Source organism: Mobula hypostoma, chromosome 3 (genome assembly GCF_963921235.1).
Source record: "Mobula hypostoma chromosome 3, sMobHyp1.1, whole genome shotgun sequence".
Taxonomy (NCBI): Eukaryota; Metazoa; Chordata; class Chondrichthyes; order Myliobatiformes; family Myliobatidae; genus Mobula; species Mobula hypostoma.
This window is the reverse complement of record NC_086099.1, coordinates 136,622,701-136,650,541: the sequence shown is the minus strand read 5'-3', so window position 1 is coordinate 136,650,541 and position 27,841 is coordinate 136,622,701. Positions and strand designations below refer to the sequence as shown.

The 27,841-nt window shown below is 39.5% G+C and overlaps 1 protein-coding gene across 1 annotated transcript in view; it reads right to left on the bottom strand.

Annotated features, from left to right (window-relative positions):
* Positions 1-27,841, bottom strand: part of agmo (alkylglycerol monooxygenase) — a 403,147-nt gene that overhangs the window by 279,542 nt on the left and 95,764 nt on the right. The gene's annotated exons all lie outside the window — the stretch shown is intronic.

Here is a 27,841-nt window from a genome sequence, read left to right as displayed (position 1 = left end):
CAATGGCGTGGTGCTGAAGGGGTGATTATAAGGCTCAGCAGAGTTCCACACACAGAGCCTGCTCCAGAGAGTTGCCTGCCACACTGGAATCCACCAGAGTCTCCTGAGGGAATGAGGCCTTTGGGGTGTGGAAGAGGATAGAGAGAGTGAATCAGCTTTGGTGCTGGAATGAGGGACCGGGGGGAGCTTAGCAGATAAAAGGCCCCTCATCTCCACCTGGTTGAACAGTTTCCCAGACACAGTGGGCATTTGATGGATTGGTGACTGGCTGCTCTACAGTAAAGCACACAAGTTGTTTCTCCACCAAAGCTCATGCTCTTGAGGAATTAAGGGAGCTGTCTCTAACTGCATGATTTCTGGAAGTGTTAGTCATGAAGATCCTGGAAACTGAACTGGGAGTCTAGCTGATGACTTGGAGGGTCAGTCCATAAGCTGGTTGTCAATTCAGAGGGCCAGAGTGATGAGCTGGGTGGGCATTGTCTGGGGGAGACTGCTCGTCTTTCAAGCGCTCTGAGAGGCCATGATGGTAAGGGGCAGCAGTAGTTCCAAATTCTAGCCATGAGGATCCTGAATTCTACTGTCTAATCCAGCACTGAACAGAAGCCTCCTTTCTAATTCCCAGATGATCAAAAACCCAGTGCATTTCAGCAGTAAAATCTTCACAGTGGTTGGAAATCATGATTTTATTGTCCCAGTTAGCGGTGCCCCAGGTCAGAGCTAGCCCAGTCAAGAGGGAAATGACGAAGGCAATCTCGTCACTAACATAGAGAGGTGGCTGGAGCTTGAAGTGGAAGGTACACTGGGACAGGAAGTTACAGCATCAGATTGGGGATCTGTTGAAGCGTTCAGGCTCTGAGGGAGGTAGCTGACTGGCGCAGGGTTGCTGTATCACGACAGAGTATTGGTCGACAGACAGCTTCCTTTCGTTAAGCAAACTCCGCTGGATCAATCATTGGTTCTCTCCTCCTGTCACGAAATGTTGAGGAGGCTTTACCCACACATGGGTAGTGGAGATGACTTAGCGGTGAGCAATAAATTTAATCATAAACTGCAAATTAACATGCCACGAGGGGGCACAATTCAAGAGAGAACAGAAATTTAACGCGACAGGGCAACAAGGTAACTGAAACCTAGCAGCAGCTGGTTGAGGTTGGCTGGTTCATATGACTGAATAAGGAACGTAGATGATAAGTTAGAAACAAGCAGCAGGTAAGCTCCTGTTAGCTGGGTGGAGACTGGAGGCGCCTGAATGTGCAGGCTTAAAGATGTCCAGTAACTGCAGTTTCTCGTGTCTCTGTAATCATTTAAAACATCCAAATGCTCCTGTGCAAATAGCTTATCACTGCTGATTTTGGTTGCAGGGATTACTACAATAATTATTTCATTGATTATTATAATTTTGAGTTCTGACTGAAGTAAATGTGAACTACATATTAGATGAGAGGACAAGAACAGACAAGACACTGGTTTCAAGACCCTAAAGATGAGGAGAGGAAATTCAGGGAAAATTTTCCAGTTTTGTTAATCTTTTAAAGGAAAGGAACAGAAATACAGGAATCTATGTAGCAGTTCATGATCTCATCACAGTGGATAATTCATTCAGCAAAATGAATGGTAGCGTTTCAGCATAGAGAAGAAAGGGCTCTTATCTGCAATATGAAGATTTAGATACAACATGGATACAGAAGTAGGAAAAAGTCACATACCCTCAGCTCAGCAGTGTCATTTATCTGGCTGAAGGGCATTACCTACCTCTCTCAACAGAATGCCCCAAAATACTTATCAACAAGTAAGGATTAGCTGAAGTTGTCCTGAAGGGGACAACCAATGCCAACACAATTTGCAACACAATGGATATGGTACACAGTCATTTTTGCCATACATCATTAGATCTCACTGGATCACATAAAGCTCATATCTATCAAAACAGCTCAATACCAGATAACAGAAAACATAAGTCACATCTTCAACACTTTATTGAAAGCTGTCAAATAAAGTCCTGACGAAGGGTCTCGGCCTGAAACGTCGACTGCGCCTCTTCCTATAGATGCTGCTTGGCCTGCTGCGTTCACCAGCAACTTTGATGTATGTTGCTTGAATTTCCAGCATCTGCAGAATTCCTGTTGTTTTTGTTTTTGAAATTAAACCTCTTCCACCTTTTTCTTCCCCATCTCCCGAAGGTGGTAAGAATCTAGGAGCTACTTTGTCACTTGCCCCTGCCACTTCCACTCCTTCCTCTAGTTCATCAGGACAAAATTCAAACAGCCCCCACAACATTCCTACCCCAAGCAAACATCTTCCTTTAGTTTCAGACCCATTCCAAACTTAGTTTGCCAATTTGCCTCATCCCTGGTTCCCACAAATTGCAAACCACTCATCTCCCCCTCCTGAGCCTCATGTGATACTGCTCAATCTCCCTCAGGAACGGCCTCCATCCAGAAAATCTGCTGTCATATCACAGGATGTCTCAAGAAAAACCTTTGACTCCCCTCATCCATGCTCTATCTAGGGATTAAAATAAGAAATTTATTTCTGGTACAGTTGTGAAAAATTCCTCATAGATACAATCATATTCCAAATGCAGTAATGATCACTTGATGGTTCACTTTCACCCCTGAAACTTCTGCTCCCGTTCCAATTTTCTTTCCTCTTCCAAAGCCTCTAATTATGTTGCACTCTCTCAAATTACCTCTGGCCTCTCCGGTTAGCTCAAAGATTTAATCTTCACCCTACCATTCCCTCAAGCAAATAATGCCCTTTGGAAACATCACTTGAAAATGTGACATCAGCTTTCATTTACTGTATATACTGATTACATCCATCAGTGTTGATGCTTACGAACATTTCTCTCTACTCTCTTAATTGTCTGATTCTCTCACATCCAGTTCTAGGCAAGAAGGGAATTTCCTCCCGCCAGACATGGGGACAACTTGTCTATCATTTCCAGCCCATGAAAAAGAACTGTTTCTAACATGAACTTTAATCTTCTCCCCGCTAACCATCTGATGCAAAGTCAAACCAATTACAAAGTTATCGCCACAAATTGCACTTCGGACTTTGTATATGCATCATCACCTCTGTAACAATCATCACCCCTCCTTCAGTTCATGTGCTAATGCAACCTTTTTCCATGCCTCTTTATTTCTAGACAGTAATTCAAAACCCAGATGGCCTCCCTCCTATTCTCCATAAGCACGAGTCTATCCAAAATTTCTGCTTATACCCTAAATCACACTAATTCTCGTTCTCCTAGCGGCCTGGTGCTTGCTCCTTTTTATCTTCTCCTGATTAAGCAACAAATTAATTTTAAAATGTCCATACTGCTTTTTAAAAAATCCCTTCATATTCTAACCTTGAACTGTCATTTTGTCTATTTCAATAAAAATTCCAAGATGACCGCATTGTTCTCATTCTAATCTCTTGATCCTTCCTGATTTTACCTGGTCCACAGAATCAATAATTGTGCCATCAGTTGCTGAGGTTCCTGGCTCTGACACTCCCTAAACTTCTCAGCCTCTCTGTCTAATTTCCTTCCTTTGTTTAACAACATTCCTGCAAACTGCACAGGATCTTTTCAGAAAGTTAAAAATGTTATTTAAACAAATGCTGCTTTGTTTAATGCCTGGATCCTTCCTTTAGCAATGGAATGCCAGAGAAGCTGCAAAGTAAAATAGCTCTTCCTGACTCCTGGACACCGACTCTTTGACTAACTCCTTCCTTTGTTCTGGAAATAAGTACAATTATGTCAGCACAATCAGTTTAATTGGCCAGCCGGTGGTATAGTGGCACCCGCAATGGACTTCGAGGCGAGTGGTCCCGGGTTTTAATCCAGCCGGCTCTTTGCACGCTTTCCATCCGCGTTGGGTTGAGCATCAAGCTATCACCTCAGCCTCATAAAAAAAACAGACAAACTGCTACAGAAACAGCATGATTCCCGCCCGATGCGCCCCAAGGCGCGGAAAGGAACAACAATCCGTTTAACAACATATCCAGTTCAGCATTTTCCTCTTCCACAATTCAAGCGTTCTAAAGAAAGAAGATTCAGTAATTAGAACATCTTTGTGTTAAATTCACTGAATAAACAGAAATTTAATTCACTTTAGAATAACTTAAGCAAAGAACTATACCTGGAAGCCATACACAGTCAGTAGCACTTACTATACATTTACCACAGAACAGCAATGTGTTGTGCTCCATTTCCAAAATTCAGAAATAGAACACAATTAATTGCTACTATCACACAGCACTTTTAATTCTATAAATTGGAAAATACCTCCAGGCATATACAGTATATCCAATAGTTAATTCAGATGGGTAGCCATTGTTTTCTGTATTTCAGCTAACCATACGTTAAAGTTTCTATAAAACAAAGTTTCTGTCTTGAATTAACCTCGCACTTTGTTTTCCAAAAATTAGTCACAGACTTATACAGATGCAACACCATCTTAATTCCCTTCCAGGCAACCTGGGCTTTAGGTTAAATGTGCATTGAAGCAGCTGCACATTTTTTGTCGAAATCTAAGCTTTTAAGCTCTTAAACTGGCATGAGTGTTTGCAGATTTAATCACTGCGAGAAATTTTCTGTCAAAGGTTCTGTTTTATGAAGGATAAGGGGTTGCTGGTAACAAGTAATCCGTAAACCAGATACAAAGGAATTAATAGTTCTGCTTTGAGTTTTATTGTCCAGTACTGAGGTGCAAGTTTTCATCCTGAAATAAATAATTATCCAAATTCAAAGTTCAAAGTAAATATATTATCAAAGTACATACATGCCACCGCATACAACCCTGATATTCATTTTCTTGCGGGCATACACCGTACATCCAAGCATCACAACAGAATCAAAGAAAGACGTCATCTAACAGGACAGACAAACAACCAGTGTGCAAAAGAAAGCAAACTGTGCAAATACAAAAAGAAAAAAAATAATAAATAAATAGGAAATAACTATCTAGAGCATGAGATGAAAATCCTTGAAAGTGAGTACATGGGTTATGGAAACAGTTCAGTTATGGGGCAAGTGAAGCTGAGTGAATTTATCCATCCTCGTTCAAGTACCTGATGGTTGAGCGGTAATAACAGTTCCTGAACCTCATAGTGTGGGCCCTGAGGCCTCTGCACCTTCTTCCTGATGGCAGCAGCAAGAAGAGAGCATGGCCTGGGTACCGGAGGTCCTTACTGATGGATGCTGCTTTTCTGCAACGGTGCTTCCTGTAGATGTGCTGAATGGTGGGGAGAGCTTGGACTGGGCCATATCTGTTATGCTTTGTAATTTCAAGATATTAAACTAATCAAAATGTGAGTCTCACTTTGTATTTACCTCAAGCGAAGCACGCATGATGCAATTCACGAATTTATATATAATGTGTAATTAATTATTTAAATGAAAAAGAAAGCATAATCAAACAACATACATACAAGATTACTCAAATATTACTGAAATATTAATTACACAGCAGTATCTACTACTTGCTGGACCCACAGCAGATCGTCTGAAATGATAACACCTGCAAATTTAAGTTGCTGACCCTCTCCACCTCTGATTCCCCTGAAGAGGACTGACTCATGGGCCTCCAGTTTCCTCCTCCTGAAGTCAATAATCAGCTCCTTGGTCTTGCTGACACTGACTGAGAGATTGTTGTTGTGGCACCTCTCAGCCAGATTTTCAACTCTCCCCTATATGCTGATTTGTAACCACCCTTCATTCGGCCAACAGCAGTGGTGTCGTCAACACACTCAAGTATGGCATTGGAGCTGTGCTTAGCCACATGGTCATAAGTGTAAAGCAAGTAGAGCAGGGGGCTAAGCAGACAGCCTTGTGGTGCATCTCTGCTGATGGAGACCGTAGAGCAGATACCTTTGCCAATCCAAAGTGACCTGGGTCATTCAACAGGGAAAGAATCACAACAGTCTCAGAGCTAAGGCAGACACTCACTAAACAGTGTTTTCAGATATTAATAAGCTAAAATTCTGTTAATTTTCATTTTGTTCCTCAGTCCACTTCATCTATTAGTTCTTTGATCCAAAAAGGTCATTGCACAGATATAGAGAAGAAGAAGAATTCTCAAATACAGCTCCATCTTTCAAACAATTGCATGGCAAGTAAATTGGCTGGGTAGTTTCCACCACAGTCCTGAAAACGACCTCAGACGTCCACTTATCAGTTTTCTCATCATGGGATGGGATGGTCAATCTTAAACTTTTTCACTTGCTGCCTCAGTGTAAGAACCAGCCTGCCCCATTAAAAGAGTTATCAAAAAGGATGCTTACTACCTTGTAGTTGGCCATTTGGCAACAGCCGTGTTTGCGTTCTCACTATCTAGACAACACTGGACAGGACTCATAATAAGTATCATGATCCAGAACTTGATATCAAGATATCACGCATTATCAACTTCACTTTCATCACAATCATCGCTTCACCCCTTCCCCATCTTCCACTACATCTTCTGCCGTTGTGTTTGCAGACATTTTGCATGAAGATACATTGAAGCTGCCAATGAAGTATGGTCCCCTTTACTACTACAGCCAAGAGCTTCCCTCAAACATATGGTGTAATGTTTATTCAGAATTGTTGCCAAGTATAAGCGCTGTTAGATCATTTAAAAAAGAGCATGATATTTCAATCAATCAGGCAATCTACAGATAAGACATCAAAATAGCAATAACAAGGCAGACAGAGAAAAAGATTCAATTATATACTTAGAGGCTCTTTGAAAAGTTGCACTCCCCATGCCCCATTGCCACTGGGAATCCTGGACCCAAGGCCTCTCAAAATGAAAAGGAGCATTCAGCACTCAGGCACCATGTACTGAGAGTCCACACAAGCCCCATGGAAGCAGTAGAAGAAATACACCACATCACAAATGAACCACCTACATATCGCTAGCCACTTTCTTCCCTGCCTGTGGGAAGTGTCTGCAGATCCCGCTTTGGTTTTATCCGTCACCATAGATCACACAAACCAAAGTGGAAGCAAGTCCAGAGAAGCTACTTTAGAAAAAGAATACATTATGACCATAAATCAACAGAGACTTTCTTCTGTTTTTCCAATATGCCCAACCTTCCTAAATGTTATGTCATATTGAATGTTCAGGTCTCATCTTATGTCATTCTGCAGGCATGTCTGCAACCATGGTAACCAAATCATACTCATTTGATTTGGTTTGTACTATCAGTGCACCTACTTTGTTTCACATTTTATGAATTTTAAGATACAGAGCATTTTGCTGTCTTTTTTGTTATTTCTGTAAGTTCACAGCAAAAATATGTGTGTGTGTGTTTATGTATGCTTGCACATGCGTGCAGGTATTTGTACACATATCTGCAGGTGTCTGTGTACGTCAGTAATGGTGAAGGAAGTTTTCCTGTGAATTGTATAAATAGTGGTTAGTCATTTTTAGAGCAATATTTTACCCAATGTGTTTCCATCAGAGTTCTTAAGAACATAATAAACCAAAGTAGAAGTTGGCCATTCAGCTGCTCCACCACTCAAAAGATCACGGCTGACCTTTTACCTCAATACCACTCTCCTGCAATAATCCCCAGTCCATTGATTCTTTTTTATATTTCTGGAACCATTAACCTGTCGTAAATACAGTCAACCAACTAACATCTGCAACCCTCCCAAACAGAGCATTCCAAAAATGCACTATCCACTTGAAGTCATTTCTGCTCACCTCAGTCCTGAATAATTGAACCATTATTTAACGTCTGTTACCCCAGACAGCAGGCATCATCCCCATCAAGCCATGTAAGATTTTTTAAAAATATTTTAATGTAATCATCCTTCATTCTTCCAAACAGAAGAAAAAAATAAAGGCCCGCTTAATCTCTCTTCAATTTACACATCATCACAGAAATCAACATGGGGAACATTTTCTGAGCCTCATCTATCACAGAAATATCAGTTCTCAAATTGGGAAACCAGACTGAAATATAATATTTCAGCTGCTGTCTCAACAGGATCTTCTACAATTACAGCAGGATGTATCTGCTCTTGTTTTTAAATCCTCTTGCAATAAAAGCCAACTTACAGTTTGCCTTCCTGATTGCTTGCTGTACCTGGGTGTTAACTTTCAGTGACTTACATAAAAAAACCCTATGAACACCTATGAATTTCGCACAAATTTTCCCACCAAAATGATTGATCTCACTTTTTCCACATTATATTCCATTTGACACATCTTCTCCCATTCACTTAACATACCCTTATCTTTCTGAAGCCTTTCTGCACCTTTCTCACAGTTAACACTGTCAATTTATTTTGTTAGTTGTGATTGTCTCTTCCAGGCATTGATTTATCCCTGTGATCACTGCCTCCCAACCCAAAAGTAATCCTTTTATTCCAACTCTATTTTTTTGTCCATTTTATAATTCTCAATCCATTTCAATCTCAATCCATCTTCGCACATTATTCCCAAAACTGTGTGCTCTAATTTTGTTTAATGCTCTCGTGTGGCATCTTCCTAAAGACCTTCCGAAGGTCAAAATACATTACATTTACTGGTTCACCCTTTACTGTTGTGTTAGTTATAACATAGGGTGTATGGGGTGGCCAGGGAGGGGTTGCACCTCTGGTGAAGGGGCTTGTTGTCTCTCCTCTGAGGTAGCTCACTCACCGGACACTCAGCTCTCACCTGCGGCTCCAAGTGGCTGTTTGCATGCGACAGCGGTCACACCCAGTACGCAGCTTCAACAGGCGAGGGTAGCCGGCAGCCTCGTACCCCAGTGAGATTGGGACATGCCTGTCCTAGCATGCGAAGTCAACCCTGGTGGACTGGGCAGATGAGATCTACAGTGAGAGCTACAGCCAGAAAGGCAGTACTACAACGCTCCATGGAGAGTGAAGGGCATGACAAGGCACAGAAGGCATTATAGTCATCCACTCCAACCAAGGAAGACCCCAGTTTGTGAAGTTTGTTCGTACCACTGGACCCAGACTTCTGAGGTTGAGAGAGTGGAACTGCCCCAGTGCAATGATTCTCCCACTTTAAAACCTCTTCCACACAGGTTTCCTTTCCTTTACAGACATGATGGACAACCACCTTACCAAAGTTACAATTAAAAAAAACACCAGATTTGTCAAGCATGATTTTATTCTCCCATATCCAAATTGACTCTACCTAATCTAAGTTTATTTTTAAAGAGAACTGTTACTACTTCATTAATAATAGATTCCAACATTTGCTATACTCTTGATATGAGACTAATTGGTCTGTAATAAAATGTGCTCTATCTCTCTTCTATATTAATTAATGGGGTTACATCTGGCACTTTCAAATTCATGTAAACTGTTATAGAATCTGCGCATAATAGAACTTCACAGAATCTAATATTCAAAATGAAAGACATTTATTTGGTTTTTAAAAACTTTTATTGTTGTATTGGACTAAAAGATTACCTCTGTGATTTCTCTGAGAGTTAAGTTGGAAGTAAATACTGAAAAACATTGATAGCAGCTGGAGTTCGATGCTGTTGAATAGGAAATCCTATAAAAAGTAGTGGATATGGCCCAGTCCATCATGGGTAAAGCCCTCCCCACCATTGAACACATTTACCCGGAGGGCTGTCACATGAAAGTAGCATCTATCATCAAGGACCCCCACCACCCAGATCATGCTCTCTTCTCACTGCTGCCATCAGGAAGAAGCTACACAAGCCTCAGGACTCACACCTACAGGTTTAGGAACAGTTATTACTCCTCAACCATAAGGCTCTTAAACCAGAGGGGGTAACCTCACTCAACTTCACTTGCCCCACCACTGAACTGTTTCCACAACCTAAGGACTCATCATCTAATTTTCTCGATATATATTGCTTGCTTGTTTGTTTGTTTGTTTGTTTGTTTGTTTATTTATTTATTTTACTTCTTTTTCTTTTGTATTTGCACAGTTTGTTATCTTTTGCACAATGGTTGTTTGTCCGCTGTGTTGGGTGCGGTCTTTCATTGATTCCATTGCATTTCTTGGATTTACTGAGTATGCCTGCAAGAAAACAACTCTCAGGGTTGTATATGGTGACATACATGTACTTTGATAATAAATTTACTTTCAACTTTGAATTTGAAGATCAAACAGAAAAAAAAATGTAAAAGCTATTGGATACTGAAAGTTGGAATTTTTTTTAAACATGTTCCTCTTCAGTTGACAATTCAACAAAAAAAATTGCAAGTTAACAATGTTACGTAGGTCACAATTCCTGACTCCCACATCTACACACTACAGCATATCAGTGTGGAATGAGGGGCTGGAAAGATACCATCACTCTGACCTTCAGCATTATTACCTGCACCCAATATTAAATCTAAGATTTTCACTGTACCTCAGTACATATAACAGTAATAAGCCAGTTTAGCAATTTACCAATCCAGGAGTGAAGTTTAGTCATGCTAATGTGAGGAGCAGGTTACATTTCAACACAGATCCTCTTCTCTATGCCAACCATTGCTGGTATATGGATTTCTTTCATTCAAAGGAAGTTGATGACCTGGTTGCAGAAGCATCATGGTTAAGCTACTGGACCTGCATACAGAATTCTGCATTATTAATCCACAGAGATGAGTTCAAATCCTACCATCATACCCGGAGAGCTTAAAATTAAGTAAATAGAGAACGAAAATGAAATTACAGAACCTTACATACAACTTGGCAAATCGACCAGTCACGGTGTAAGTTGTAGTATATTGGTTTGGTATGGTCAAAGACCAGCTGGTCAACAAAAAGTGGAGGAGTCTTTCTCTGGCAGGCAAATGTTAACAAACGGTTTGCCACATGGATTCGTGACAAAGCTTCAACATTTTATAATTTAGAGAGATGTCCTGGATGATGGCACCAAAGGAATGCTCGCTAGATTTACTGACAACACACATGTGGGTTGGAATTTTAATTCTGAAGAAGATATACAGAAGCTACAAAAGATATAAATAGATTAACCGAGAAGGCTAAGATGCAACAAATTGAGTATAATGTGGGAAAATGTGAAAATGTTGATTTCAGCAGCAAAAGTTAAAAATACATGATATTATCAACAGTGTTATATTGGAGATGCAAAGTGATCTGGCTGTCTTCAAGAATGATTCAAAGTGGTTGGCCTGCAGTTAAAGCAGATCATTGAGAAAGTTGACAGGACATCATTTATTATCAGGAGAATGAAATACAAAAACAACAAAAGGTTATGCATCAATTATACAGAGTATCTGGGGTACTACAGACTGCAGTGGTCTCCTTATTCAAGAAAGGATAGTCAGACATGGTACTAGTTGACATTTGTTAAACCAATATTTCATATAATTGCACTTCCCAATGAGGAAAGTCAGAACTAACAATGCTTGTATTTACTTCAGTTGAAAAAAAAGTGGGAGGGGAATTGATTTGAAAACAACATCCTGAAGAATTTTGATAGGGTGTAAATAAAGAGGTTGCTTCCTCTTGAAAAAAAGAATCTGGAATTAGGGATCACTGTTTAATAATTAGTATCAAAATATGAATGCTTGAATGCTCAGAATCAGAACTAGGTTTATTATTTCTCTGATTTAAATAGCATGAAATTGCTTGTTTTGCAACAGCACTATAGTGCAAAGACATAAAATCACTATAAGTTCCAAACTTTTTAAAATTGCAAAAGAAGAGTATAATGAGGTGGTGTTCACTGGTTCATGTTCCGTTCAGAAATCTGATGACAAAGGGAAAGAAGCTGTTTCTCAATTGCTGAATGGAGGTTGCCCATTTATGGCAGAGAGATGATAAATGTATTTCTTTAGAAAGTCATGGTTCTTTGGAACTCTTTTCCTTAAAGGGAGGTGAAAACAGAGTCTTTGAATATGTTCAAGAGAGACACTTGAAAAGAAAGGGGATGAAAGATTGCTATGAAAAGACAAAAATGCAGAGCTGAGGTTACAGTCAGATCAGCTATGACTTTAATAAATAGTGGAGCAGGCTTTAGGTCAATCATCTACTACAACTCTTGGTGCACATATTCAGATGCCTACACCAACACTTTGAAAGAGCAATCTAATTGGCTCCATTCCCTTTCTCATTCCCCATAGTCTGCAAATGTTTACTTTATTTTTCTAGTTATAGGTGTGAAAAATGGTGTTGAGCCAATGCAATGTAATATTGCTCGAGGCAAGTTATTGTCAACTCTAAAGTGTACATAAAGAGCACTTTAGATTCCCAGGAGTCTTTACAAACATAAGCTACATCCAAATGTATTGAGATCCTGGTCATTTCTTCCCACGCTTTCAATTTAAGCACGATTTGTCAGCATGAAATGGAGCTCGAGGCGCATGTACCGTCGTCTCTCCTAAACGCAAGGGTTAGACTCACAGGAAATCAGTAAAAGGCACTGTGAATCAATCCCGTTCGCACAATCAAAGCAGCATTCACAAAAGATAAACTTTAGGACCTGTACCACATATACATGGGCAAATGACAGCATCCAGAAAGGCCTACATGGTAGGAACTGAAGAGTTCTGAAATTGTTTCAGGTTCATGTTGATGATGGAGGCAATTTCTTTCTAGATCTGCACAGATACACTTCATTAGGTTTCTTAAACAACATTGTTTCCGTGACTTTCATGGTTATTTTGATTGCTTATTTCCCGTATGAAACTGTCAAAGCTGAATGAATGTTTAAAAAATAACTCTAGATCAAATTAAGGTTAATATTTTGAGAACGTTGATTATCTTAAATGAACATGGATTCTGAAAAATTACTTCATATTTTTACTAAATTTTAATTTACTAGTATGTATATTTTTGTAATGAATAAATATGAGGAAAACTATTAACTCATGTATGATTAGATGGGCAATTACTACAACTTGAGTAATGTGCAACTTTCAGCTTATAAACACGGTACAAAGTACAAAGAAAATGTTATTATCAATGTAGATACACGTCACCATTTACAACCCTGAGATTCATTTTCTAGTGGGCAAACTCAAAAACATATACAGAATAGTAACCATAACAGAAACAGCTTTCAACCAGAGTGCCGAAGACAACAAACTGTGGAAATGCAAAAAGAAGAAACAATAATATAAATAAATAAACAATAAATAGAGAACATGAAATTAAGAGCCCTTGACAGCGAGTCTGTTGGTTTTGGGAACATTTCAATGATGGGCAAGTGAAGTTGAGTGAAGTTATCACCTTTATTCAAGAGCCTAATGGTTGAGGGGTAATAACTGTTCCTAAACTTGGTGGTGCAAATCCTAAGGTCTTTGTACCTTCTTCCTGAAGACAGCAGCAAAATGAGAGCCGTCCTGTGTAGTGGGGGGGGGGTCTCTGATGATGGATGCTGCTTTCCTCCAACAGCGTTTCATGTTCACGTGTTCAATGGCTGGGAGGGCTTTACTCATGTCCACTACTTATTGTAGGATTCTCCATTCAAGGGCATTGGTGCTTCCATACCAGGCTGTGATGCAGCCAGTCAATATACTCTCCTCCACACATCAGTGGAAGTTTGTCAAGGTTTTAGATGTCATGCTGTATCTCCACAAACTCCTAAGGAAGTAGAGACGCTGCCACGCTTTCTTTGTAATTGCATTTACATGCTGGGCTCAGGACAGGTCCTCTGAAATAATAACACATAGGATATTTAAAGTTGCTCACCCTCCCAACCTCTGATCCTTCAAATGAACACTGGCTCATGATCCTCTGGTGTCCCCATCCCGATGTCAATAATCAGCTTCTTGGTCTCGCTGACATTGAGTAAGAGGTCATTGTTATGACACCACTCAGTCAGATTTTCCTACACGCTGATTCATCACCACCTTTGATTTTGGCTTAAGACAATGGTATCATCAGCAAACTTGAATATGGCATTGGAGCTGTGCTTAGTCACGCAGTTATAATTGTAAAGGAAGTAAACCAAAGCACGCAGCCTTGTGGTGCACCTGTATTGATGGAGATCATGGAGGAGATATTGTTGCCAATCCAAAATGACTGTAGTCTACAAGGGAGGAAATCCAGGATCAAATTGCACAAGGAGGTATTGATGCCAAGGTATTGGAGCTTATTGGAGAGAGCACAAATAAAACTATGAGAGAAAGGGCCAATTCCCAGAAGTGTTTCACTATGCACAAATTGTGAAACTTAAAACCTTCCAGAGATTCCCCAATTTCCGAAAGGGCACATACTAATGTTGAAATGCTAAATCTTTAACATACAGTCTGGAGAAAGATACATACTTCACAAAACCATGTGTTAAAAATGACTTATTTCGGCATGTTAAGCATAAAAAGTGCATAGAATACATTATCAATTCCAGTATCTGCACCTCCTAACCTGCATGTACTTTGTTACTGCTTATGTTAGGAGAATTACCTGTCACACCACAGTTGAGGCAAAGGCAAAGGGAAGGAGAGAATTGCTGTTGTTGTGTGCAACCATTATGTAACTGCATTTATGAAACTATACTTATGACTGCCGCTGTTACTATGCGATCGAGAATCTCCGGAGGGAAGGCCGCAAATCCTCGGCTTTGCCTGTTGCTGGCAGCCGGAGCCGGGGTCGAAGCGCTCGGCAGAGATGGTGCTCGGTGCTCGGTGTCGGAGTGCTGGTCGGAGGCTCGAAGTTTTCAGACGGACTGAGAGTCAGACTGTGGTCAGGTGCTTCCAGGATGCTGCATCGGCAAGTTTGCGGCACTGGAAGCTCATGGCAGGGATAGTTTTCTTCCTTCTACCGTCCGCATGACATGTTGGGACTTTCGAGAGACTTTGAGATTTTTTTTACCGTGCCCATGGTCTGTTCTTCTATCAAATTACAGTATTGCTTACACTGTTGTAACTATATGTTATTATTATGTGGTTTTTGTCAGTTTTTCGGTCTTGGTCTGTCTTGTGTTTCTGTGATATCACACTAGAGGAACATTGTATCATTTCTTAATGCATGCATTACTAAATGACAATAAAAGAGGACTGCGTGTCCTCATAATCTAATCTAATGACTTACACTTCCTCAGTGAAATCTGCATCACAAGTTTTTCAGAAAACTGACCAGAAGAGATCTTCATGATACCATGACACATGCAGCAACCCAAAGAAATTCATCCCCAACAAATTCAAGACTTGAGATTCAAAATTATTTAATGTCATTTCCAGTACGCAAGGAGAATGCAGTACTGTAATTGTTACAATCAGTTCCAACATTAGGATTATCTTTTTTGTTGCTCTAACTCAACCCTAATGTGAAACCTACCTGATTTTACCCAGTCTTGGGCAAGTATTTGACTTCAAAATGTTACAAAGCATTTCAAGTTCAGTGTTGGAATACTAAAAATAATAATGTTTCTAAATGACACTCAAAAGAAAAAGAATTGGTCAGGATGAGTTCTTCTATTTTTCTAGTAGGGCACTGTTTATATTCATTTCAGCAAACAACTTAACCAAATAGTGGTGCTTCACACAGTGCCAAACTCTCCAAATACTGAATGGAACTTCAGTCTAGGCTTAAATGAATACAAATAATGCTCTATATTCTCTTGACCAATTCTTATCCACTTGTTTTACATTGAACACTTTTCCTTAACTCTAAAAATCTTGCCATCTCTTTTATGGATTTATCATTTATTATCATATAAATTATTCAATTGTGAATTCAATAATTCAAGAAAGATCCTTTTTGTTGCAAAGGAGGGACAGTGTGTGTGGTTTCCAAGTTTGCTAATTGCACAGAAATAGCTGGGAAGACATCTTGCAATGGGGATATCAGGCAGGGTAAAGATAGGGTGACTGAACAGAAAATAACTCAGCAAATGAAATTTAATGCGGGAAACTCTGAGGATGGAAAGGAGGAATCCAAAGGCAGCAGAGTATTACCTAAATGAAGAAAGATTGCATGATGCTGAGATACATCCTAGGGTGTGCTGGGATGTAACCTGGGGTCATCTGGTGCTTTGGGTCTTTCCGCATCAGGCAGCTTTGCCCAGGTGACCCAGCCAGGGTTGATCAGCCCTCTGTTTGCATCCCAGCTGCATTGGTCCATGGGTCACACCTCTTGATCCATAACCATGTAGCATAAGCAGAGTACGGATGGATCTGGGTGTCCTTATGCACAAACCACCAAAAGCAAGTAGGTACATCAAGTGATCAGAGAGGCAAAAGACATATTGGCCTGTATTGTCCATTTAAATAATTGGTGAAAGTATTTAAATTGGGGAGTAGGACAGCATTGTTACAATTGTACAGGGCAGCAGGCAGGCCACAGCTGAAGTTATCGCCTTATTTAGGAGAGGATATACTGGCACTGGAGGCAATCCAAAAGACACATCAGGCTGGAAAATCTGTTGCTGAGTCCTTACCAAGTTAAATACTGCAAAATTAGAATCAGCCCATTGAAATGAATGGGAAGAGACAACAATCAAGAGAAATGTAACTAAAACTTTATTTTATTTAATCCAGTTAATTTAAACAATACATTCATTTTTATGTGTGTATGAAAATTAACTCAGTGTTTTGCTTTGAAAAAATAATAAATTTTAAAAGTGATATTAAGATAGTTTATTGGTATCAAATTCATCCAGAATTATTTACTTTCGGTGACTACTCTGACAGCCAGTGAGCTGGGGGCAATGTGTCACCAGCTGTCAAAGCCATTCTGTGACTGGAGACAGCAACTTCCAGTCCCCCAGCGAAATGGGCCATGCTAATTAACTCGGAGTCAACCAGGAACAAGCTGAGGTGCACAGTGCAATCCCAAGGCCAGGCAGTTGGCAATGTCAGGGTCAGCAAGTGACCCACGGTCATGCTGAAATGGCAATAGTGCTTTAGGAATCAATTTGACATATTTCATGTCAGTGAATAGCTTGAGCCAAAGCCAAAAGCAACAGCTTGTTGAATGAAAAATGAGTTGTTGTTGGCTACATTAGCCTGGTTAAAAAAGTAGCAGGAGATATTACACAAGAGAAAATGGAAGCAGAAGTGGAAGTATCTTTCATCTCATTGAAAGTGACAAAATTAAAGTTAATCAGATTAGATTATGAGGACACTCAGTCCTCATTTATTGTCATTTAGAAATGCGTGCATGCATTAAGAAATGATACAATGTTCCTCCAGAGTGATACCACAAAAAAAAAGACAAACCAAAGACTAACACTGACAAGACCACATAATTATAACATATAGTTACAGCAGGGCAAAGCAATACCATAATTTGATAAAGAACAGACCATGGGAACAGTAAAAAAAGTCTCAAAGTTCCGATCGACTCCTGATAGTCCCCGATAGCAGGCGGCAGAAGGGAGAAACTCTCTCTGCCATAACCCTCCAGGCACCGACAACTGTCGATGCATTGGAAGCACCCAACCACAGCCCACTCTGAGTCCATCCGAAAGCTTCGAGCCTCTGACCAGCCCCTGACCAGCCCTTCGACACCGAGCACCATCTCTGCCGAGCACTTCGACCCCGTCCCGGCCGCCGAGCAACAAGCAAAGATGAGGATTCGGGGCCTTCCCCTCCGGAGATTCTGGAACACACAGTAACAGCAGCAACAAAAAAGGCATTTCAGAAGTTTCTCCAGATGTTCCTCCGTTCTCTCACATCTGTCTCCATCAAATCAGGATTGTGCACGGCACTCTACTTGACAGATTACAGGTATCATTCAACTGGAGTGGCCACTCAAGGTGCGTCGCATCGCCATCTTCTCCTTTAAATCAACAAATCAAGTGAATCAAAAGAATTCTAGCGGCTAAGAATACAAATACCATTCTGAAGATTCTCTTAGCCAACAGGTACACTGACAATGAGCCAATGATATGGACATTGTAAATCCCTGAACTGCTTTCATTGATATCATGAACATAGATGAAAAACATGAGGGCTGAGGGGAGATCAGACATCACTACAATATTGCTACACATTTTTCTAAAAAGTAATAATAGTAGTTTGAGTATTTCAAAATATGGCAAAAGCAGAAAAATATACCTGAGGGGATTTATAATCCTGATTCAGCTTGTTTATCCCTGGACCAAATAATGTGGATATTGTTAAACCAATTACTGGTTTCAGACATGACAAAATTTCTGTTTGTTAGCTTTTAGAAGTTTCTCTGCAACTTCTGCCATCTCCAATGAGATCCTACATCTAAATATCTTCCCCCCCCCACTCTCTACTCTCCAGGGTTCACTCTGTCCTTGACTTCTTTATCCATTCATCCCTCTCCAATGATCTCCCTCTTGGCATTCATCCCTGCATGTGGCACACATGCTACACCTGCCCATTCATCAGCATTCAGGCACTCCGGGCCCTAAAACAGTCTTTCCAGGTGAGGCGACACTTCACTTGTGAGTCTGTCGGTGTCAACTACTATACAGTGCACGCGGTGTGGCTTCCCCTACAGTGGTGAGATCTGACTATAATCGGGGGACGGCTTGGTCAAGCACCTCTGCTCTGTCTGCAACAGGAAGGATTTCTAAATGGCCAACCATTCTAATTCCACTCCCCATTCTCATTTCGACATGTTGATCCATGGCCTCCTCCACTTCCACAATGAGGCCACTCTCAGGTTGAAGGAGCATCAACACATATTCCATCTGGGAAGCCTCCAACCTGACAGCGTGAACATCGATTACTTGAACTTCCAGAAATTTCTTCTCCTCCCCCTTCTCTCTTTTTCCATTTCCCATTCTGGCTCCTCTCTTACCCCTTATCTTCTCTTTACCTGCCTATCACCTACCACTGGTGTTCCTCCTTCTTCCGTTTCTCCCATGGCGTATTCTCCTCTCCTATCGGATTTCACCTTACAGCCCTTTACTTTCACTACTTATTACCTGGAGCTTCTCACTTCACCCCCCCCCCACTAACTCACCTATTTTCCCCACACCTGGCGTCACCTTTCACCTGCCAGCCTTCCCCTCCTACACACCTTCTTAGTTAGGGTTCTTTCTCCTTCCTTTTCAGTCCTGATGAAGGGTCTCTGCCTGAAACGTTGACTGTTTATTCCACTCCATAGATGCCGTCTGACATACTGAATTCCTCCAGCATTTTGTGTGCGCTAATCCGGATTTCCAGCATCTGCAAAATCTTTTGTGTGCAGATGAAGTTCTTTTAAGAAGGAGTGATCCTAGTGGCAGCCAAGATCATTGACCAAACTTGGAACCCACAGATCACAGAAGCAGAGAAAATAAGAGCAGCAGTAAAACATTCGACCCTTCAGGATTGTTCCATCACTCAAAACTATCATTGCTGATCATATTGAGTATCTTGCCTCCTTTTCATGTCCCTTGTCCATTAGCATTAAGCAATACATTCTACCTTCTTCTTGAAAATACTTAATGATATTATCTTTATCACCTTTTGTGATTGAGATGTCCACAGATTTCCATCTTCTGAGTACAGCTGTTTCTTTGAAGATTGGTTCTTCCCCATACCCTGAGGCTCTGCCATCTCATTTAGGTTCCTTCGGTCCTTGGGTATGTTCTCCCTCTATCTAGTCTTTCTAATCCTAATTGAATAATATAGGTTCCCAATATATCCCCCTCTCACTCTTGCATTCTCCAATGAATTTAACGCTAAACCACACATTAGTCCTACCATCACAATAATGCCTAGTAAATACTTATTGCAGTTCCACCATGGAAGGAACACACTTCTTGAGATAAGAAGATCAAAACTGTACTCAAAACTGAGATAGTCTTACCAAGGCCCTGCACAGCTACAGCAATACATCCTTGTTCCTCTAACTCAAATATGTCTGCAATGAAGTCCAACATACACTTCTAACTACTTGCTGCATATGAATGCTTCCTTTTAGCAATTAATGTACGAGGACACCCAAGTTTTATTGCACTACCCCTAAAATTCAATAATATTCTAAACAGTGAAGTTACTCACTGATGACTCAGGAAAGTCAACATCAGATTTTCACAAGATTATCAAATTTTGAGGATAATAGATTGTAAGTAGTCGACAGGCTACAGATGTTAAAGCAGGTGTATCAAGGCTCTTCATTTCCACATTTTGTTAACAACAAGTATACTAGCAAAACAGGCGTTACTTAATTGCTTCTGCATTCAGTGAGACACTTGATATAAGTCACAGAAGTTCAACTGGAAAAAGCCAAACTTTGTAAAAGTTACATTGATGGTAGGAGCTGATTCACTTTGAACAATTCTACTGCGCTGGATTGCAAGATATAAGCAATGTAATGAAGCTGCAGTGCAAACATAATCAGAGAAAACTAAATAAAGTTGAACATTTATAAAATTGCAACACACCAACCTTTTATAATGATTAATTTCAATAGGGGAGATAAATAAGGCAGATGAGAAATTCAAACAATGGGTGAAGTTATTTTCTTCAGTTATATACAGTACATAGTTCCTTTCTTACACACACTACAGGTAGAAGGTAGGACACAACAGTTGAGACAAACTTTCATTCAATCCATCCATCTAACACAGCACCTTCTGAAGCACCATTGCTACCTTACAGTATTAGTCTATACAAAGGCACTATGGTGTGAGCCAAAGTAACCAACAATTGCATGCACTATGGGCATTACTGCCAAAAGACAGTGAAAAGTTTTTGTTTTACCTATGAGGCATAAAAGGAAAGGAAAGAAGGTGCATAAAAGGAAAGGAAAGAAGGTGCTTGTTTCTGTGATCAGTACCAATAGATAATTGAAGACTGTCAAGGATGTGCTGGGTCAAAACGCCTGTTTACCTGCAATATGATTAAGGCTCAACTTAATGGGTGGGTTCAGAACAGCAGAGAAGTTCTCAGCTAACAACCCAGCTCTGAAAGCTCAAAGCATCCTTAGATGAAAAAAGGGCTTCTGTATTGTTGAGTAAGTATTCAGATTTTTCAGTTAAATTCCCACAGGTAGTAATACAAATGAGTGCAATACAGGTGACATTGCCACAAAAGATTAGAGATATTTAAATATTTTCATATTCTACATTATCTTTAGCAAGGATTGATTTATATCAAACTTTGTACAAACAAAAGTGTCTGCACCCTCAGACCTCTGTTCATTTCCGCAAAATATTCCGGTTAGTATACTCTACCAATGGTGCTAAATTTCTTACATGAATAGGCATTAGAATGGTACTTTAAATATGTTTCTCATGTAAGGAGGATAATTAACATATACGGAAGGAATATGGAGAAGAATGCCGATAGGGCTCCTAATGAAGATTTTGCCATTGATATCATGGAAGGGGTGGATGATATTTATGTTAGAGTTAAGGTGGACAAATGGGAAATGTTGGATGGGATGGACAAACAGGAAACATTAGATGGGGTGGACAAAGTGAAAGAGGGAGAAAACTCAAAGTTTCAAACCACAGTTTTAATCCTCCATAGCTACAGGTGCAGTACCTGAGGAATGGAGGATTGCTACAAAGGAAGAAAGAATAAAGTGACTGGAGGCCAGTTAATTTAATATCAGTGTTAAGTAAATTATTGGATTTATAAGTATTAGCATAAGTTTTCATTTATAAAGGCACATATTTATCAAGGACAGTCAACAGGAATTCTACATACGCATAGAACATAGAACAGTACAACAAACTGTTACGAAACGCTCCCAACTGTGCCAGCTTCTGAGATTTAGATGCTCAATCATAAGCCCTAGTTGTGATATCATCTAGAGTTTCTTTTGTGCTCAGATACGGTTTGATACCTTGTCTCGATTCTTGCTTTGGATACCCCAGCGTTTGGGTCCAAACCATCCTTGCCAAGAACTGTCATCTCCGCAAAATACAGGCCTTTTGGCCCACAATATTATGCCAATCCATATAATCCTATTCCACGATCAATTTATCCTTTCCCTCCTAAACAGTGCAAAACCCTCCGTTTTTTATATCCATGTGTCTATCTAAGAGTCCCTTAAATGTCCCTATTGTATCAATCTCTACCACTGTGTTTCCAGGCACTTACCACTCTCTGGATAAAAAATCTAGCTCTGATACTCTCCTCAACATTAAAAGAATGTCCTCTGGTGCTCACCATTACTGCTTTGGAAATTGACTTCCTTCAGCAATGCAAGGTAATTGCAATGAGAGTGCTATATTTCTGATTGTGTGGCTGAGAAGTTTTGAGGAGCAACCCAAAAGACATGAATTAGAACAACAGAAGAATCTCTACCCACGTCTATATGGTTCAGGCATGAATGTAATTTGATACCAAATTCTGTTACCATGGTAAATGAGTTGTAGAGTTAATTTCAAAATGCATTAATGATTTTTTTGGAAGGAGTCATGATTATTATGGATGCTTCAACAATCAAAAGTGGTTTTATTTCTTTTTTTTTGATTACTTCGAAACACTCGAACCTGACAACCTCTATCTCATTTTAAAAAAAACCCTTTTTACATTCCATTCGATACTAACCAAGGCAGCATTTGTGTATTTTGCTGGTTGTCTATTCAACAAATCAGCTTCTCTACTGGGTGATGAGTATGTCTAATCGTGTATGAAGCATGTTAGTTTTATAAATATGTTTTCTAGTTAATAGCATGTTAAATAATGTTCCTACATTTCATAATCAATGGCCCCTCCAGAACTCCTCTGGTTCAAATAAGTCCAATTAACTGATTTGTTGCTAAAGATCTTAATTTCCCTTTTGTTTTCACTTAGATAGTATCGAAATTACAGTTTATTACTGCATGCAGGTCTAGTATTAGCAGAAATACAGACAGTCCTTAGAAGTCCTTACTATTATTTTATAGTATATTTCTAGACAAAACTCTTAATTTAAGGTCAAACTAAATTTCCCCTTCACTTAGAAACTTATTGAAATCAGTATGCCTCAGGAGGTATGGTGGAGAGCATGACATAGGGCAGTTTTGCAGTCAGACAGATTATACGCTAGGGTCCCACCTATATTGAGAACCTATTTCCCTGAAGCAGCCAGTCAGATGGACAACCAGTTGCCTGTCCTACTTCCCTTGTTCGGTGGTGAGACAGGTGGCGAGGTAGCAGTGTCGCCTCAGCTGTAGCAAGGACTAGGACTCAATCCTGGGGCTTGCATTGTAGCATGACATCCGGGCTCGGTTGGGGGCAGCCTCTCCCTTCGGTGCCGTCTTCCAGTGTTGGATTGGTGGAATTACAGGCTAGACTGCTGGTAACCATCAATTTGCAGGACTTGTCGCTCAAGTCTTGGACTGAAAATGTGTTTTCTTATGTGACCATGTTCTTTTTTTTCCCCTTTCTCTTTATTTTGAATGTGTATGTTTTTGCACCTTGGCCCCAGGGAAATGCTGTCCCATTCAGCTGTATCCATGTATGGTCTGAATGACAATTAAACTGGATTTGATTTGATCTGCTTTTTGAGAGAATGCTATACATATCATGGAATAACAAACAATCAGTACAACGATTTGAGAACTAGCACAGTTTCAGTGGACTCTTTCTATGCTGAAAAATTCTCGAATTCCACTTTGTGGAAATTGAAACACAAGTACAGGACATAGTTTATTTAGTTTGGAACTGCAGCCTTAAATTCCAGTCATAGTTGGCAGTGAAGCACTTTCTTTACCATCAGTGCAGTGTCATTGCATTTACAGCTGTTCCATTAAAAAGTTAGACATGACAATTCATTGATGAATTTAAACCACTATTCTAAATATGCCATATGGAATGAAATTGGATGGAGACAAAAAGGGCGAGGACCTTCCAACCTAGTGCCATAGTGGATATACTGAAAATCCACTTATCCTCCTCTGATGCCAGGAGACCGCCCTAGCGGCAAGGGATAAGTGAAATAACGATACAATTTCCAAAGCTTTAAATGAATATGCAATAAAAACTCATTGGTAGCCTGATAGTAAGGAAAGAATGATGATTTCTAACATTTAGCATCCAGCAACTTTTTCAGATGTAAGGTAGGATTTGTGCTCGCATTTTGTGCTAATCTGATAAAATTATCGTAAGTTTACCTTGTTACCAGGCATCAAAAACATTAAAAAATCAGTTATTCCAATGAGCAAAAGAGAATTCATATTGAGATTTTAATGCCTGTTTTTTCATGAATAGCTTGGCAAAGAACATTTTTTAAATCTAAACACCTCAGGAAAAATGTGCATGTTATATCCAAAGAGTCAAATATTACATCAGCTGTTATATTATCACAAAATAAATTCCAATGCAGAACCACAATTTTGGCTATGGCAGTGTTATTTTAGAACTAAATCTCACATGTATGATGGGGAAACTGCTTCCTGACACTTTTGATTCTTTTGTACGTGCTTCAATCTGTGTATATTCAGAATCCAAACAAGAAAATAGAAGTTGCTACATTGTTGCCAGGACAACTGAGGCTGTGTTATCATTACAAGCATTCTTCTCAAACCAGGAACAATATTTCAGTTTATACAATAGCCGCGTACAAATCAATACTATTCTTTTGATCCTTTATAATGACAGTAGCCCAGCATCCTGGATAAAAGTATCTTCTCTATATTTGCATCGCTCCAACCCCAAAACCAATGAACCAACAGTCCCAGACTGTCTCAGATTTCAGGATTTGGAATTGTGTGGAATTATTTGTTAAGTTTTCCATTCAACATCCAACAGACCATCATGAATAGATGGCTTTCATTCAGAACTGCAAAGATAGAGACAGGGAAGGATTCTCAGTGTACTGAGGAAAATGTTGAGACAAAGTCAGAACTTTGGAAAACATTTACCTGAACTTTCGGAACTTGTTTCCTTCCTATTGTCTCATTGTAGCAATAAGGCTTAAAGGGTTTTTTTTTGTCTACAAGATAAAGTATGATTCTGTCTTTTGGTGCTACCAAAGTAAAATGAATGCGCTAAATCTTAATACTTATTCTCAGAGGTCAAAATTATGATGGCTAAATCGTCAAGAATATCAATCAAAGAATGCCATGTGTATACCTAGGATTTAATCATCCTTCACCATTCCAACACAGTTATTTCAGCTGATGTTTGATCCAAAAGAAATCATTTTGATGAAGAAGCAGCCTCTACCCCACAGCTTCAGGAGTCCTAACCTTAGGTACTATCTGTGGAGTTTACACATTCTCGAATAATGAAGACATTTCTGTTAGATACTCTGGTATCTCCATTATCCCAAAGACCTGATGTTTGTTCCTTTATAAAGATAATAAAACAGCAACTTGATCTAAAATGTATTTCATTAACAAATATTGTTATTAAATTACTTGTTTTTAAATAGATTTATTCAAGTGATTAGTAATTTTTGTAAAATCATTTGTTTTTCTAGGGAAAGATTATAACGAGAAGCTGCTCAAGACAGAACATAATAATCAAAGAATTGCTCTTAAATGGTTTGCACTGTCCACCACCTGCTCATCTTGCATCATGATATGTTTTGTGCTACTTACAGGCATCCACAAAACAAAGAATCCCAATAAAACCCATTAAAAACAGAAGAAAACTGTCAAACACCCAGTGTGCAGAGAGAGAAAAAGACCAAATCGTACAAACAATAGAAGCAAGCAAACAGCATTCAGAACTGAAGTTCACAATGCCAGGCATCACTGGACTACTTTGAGTTAAAGAACTGCACGATCTACCTTTGCTATAGCCTTGTTTAAAATGTAATAAATGCACTTCCAATTTCTTTTCTGCAAGTAGGAGCTTCAAAAATTCATGAAAATGATTAATGTGCAATTTAATAAATTGTAGAAATACTATAAGAGTTGTTGAGTAATACTTTACTGCATTAGGTGGGAAACAGACAAAATGTTCTGTTCTCTCCTTATTTTCCTTGACAAACCACATTAACAGAGCTATTAACAGAATAATTGCTGTGACGAGTATTACTGGTAAACTCAAATAGCACTGGACAACAAAGATTTTGCTTCCTGAATAGTTTGAGTATCTCATGGATTTTGGGCTGCTGTTCATGAAAATCACCATATTTCCTTGTCGTGTTCAATACTTTTGAAATCGCCTGTATTGTTATTTCAATTCAAAATTCAAATCCATTAAAACGTTGCCCACAACATAAGCTGAAAAGTTTTCGATCTTGTCTGGGCATGCTTAGGCAGGATGGATATAGCATGGCAGGACAGATTTTAGAAAGGCTATGAAAGTATCATGTACACACCATTCTGTGCATTTCATTTATATGTAGAGGGTATATCGGTTTGTGATCACATTGATGCACGTGCTCTACGCACGCTATGTATTGTATTTACTGATTATAATAAACTAATTGTATTTTCAGCAGTATTTGTAATAACAACATGTCTGACCAATGTTGCAACAGTCGCGATATTTTAAATCATAATTGTGGCGAGTATATGCTTAAATCTCAAAGACGAAGCATGACTCCTCTTATTAAGAAAGCCAGTGAGTTTTAATTTGGGTGTAAATTGGTGACCAAGACAAACCCTGGGCTCCTCATAATTCTTGTGCAATGGGTGCTGTCAATCTTAAAGCCTGGCTCACAGGTACTCCGAAGTCAATTCCGTTCACTGTCCTGATGATATGGCGAGAGCGGAAGGATCATGTGGCAGACTGCTACTTCAAGAAATTCACTGAATACCCAATCTCCCTTCAGCTATGAGACCTGGAGCACATGACGGTAGTCTTCCAGTACCAAAGCCACCAGAGACGTGGAGCCCAGCTGAGGCAGACGAAGATGTCATGATACACGAGCCAGGAATGGATAATGACACTGATACCAATACAGATTTTGAACCCTTTATATCGACTGAGCCTCATCCGATAACTCAATCTGAGTTAAACAACCTTGTCAGAGACTTGGGTTTGACAAAGGCAAAAGCAGAATTACTGGGTTCTAAACTGCAAGAATGGACTGGAGAAAATCACATGGAAGGCATTGAAGGATGTTGTTGAGAATTTTCTTGGCAACTACAGAGTACCAAACTACGTGCAGCTGGTTGACAACATGCTTCAAGCATACAAAACCATGAACCATGTCACTAAAGATTCATTTTCTGCATTGCTATTTAGACATTTTCCCTGCAAACCTTGGTGCTGCCAATGACGAGCCTGGTGAGAAGTTCCACCAGGACATTGCTGTCATGGAGGAATGGTATCAGGGCAATTGGAATCCATCTATGCTGGCTGATTATTATTGGACACTTAAACGAGAAGCCTCATCCACTATTAACGAAAATCATCAAAAAAACATTTTTAGCTTAGCCGAACTATTGCAAAGCATCAGCACTATTATTCAATTAAATATATTATATTCAATAAAAGTTAATTTCTTGTTTCTCCAAATTCCTATATGATACAAATAGCTTGAAATTATATCGGTGTTAAGCTTCAAGCAGTTTACAAAAATAAAATTCTGAGGCAGCAACACCTTTGAAAAAATTTGCTCTCCAGTGTGGTTATTACAGGTGACCCCATGCCAAAGCTGTTTGGGTTATAGAAATTCACACTTGCAGAATTCACAAATCACTATACAAAATTTGAATTTGGCATCACTATATTTGAATGGGAAATAAGTAAATAAATCAAAATCAAGTTAATTTTTTCAATCTGCATTTCTTGACACATGTGCAGATGACAGAGTTGTATATTATGGAAAGTCCTGGATGCAGTGTGTGCCTTTTAAGGAATGAAACACCCCATAACACAAGGGTTACCTGTAGCTAATATTTTAAGGGATCATTGACTTTATGGTGATGTGCCTGTCAATCTTACTAACTTAGTTGAAAATACGTAGCTTTGAAAACTGACAAGGTGCAGCTGTCATAACTGCAAGTTCTACCCAGAATATTTTATCATTCTCAACACACAGGTCTTGACTTTCTAACATAGTGACAAACGTGTTAATTCTTTTATTACCAAACAAGATATTTCAATCATAAACTCATGGAACATCCATTTTCATAAAGAAACTTACATGTCCCAGTACTCAAACATTAT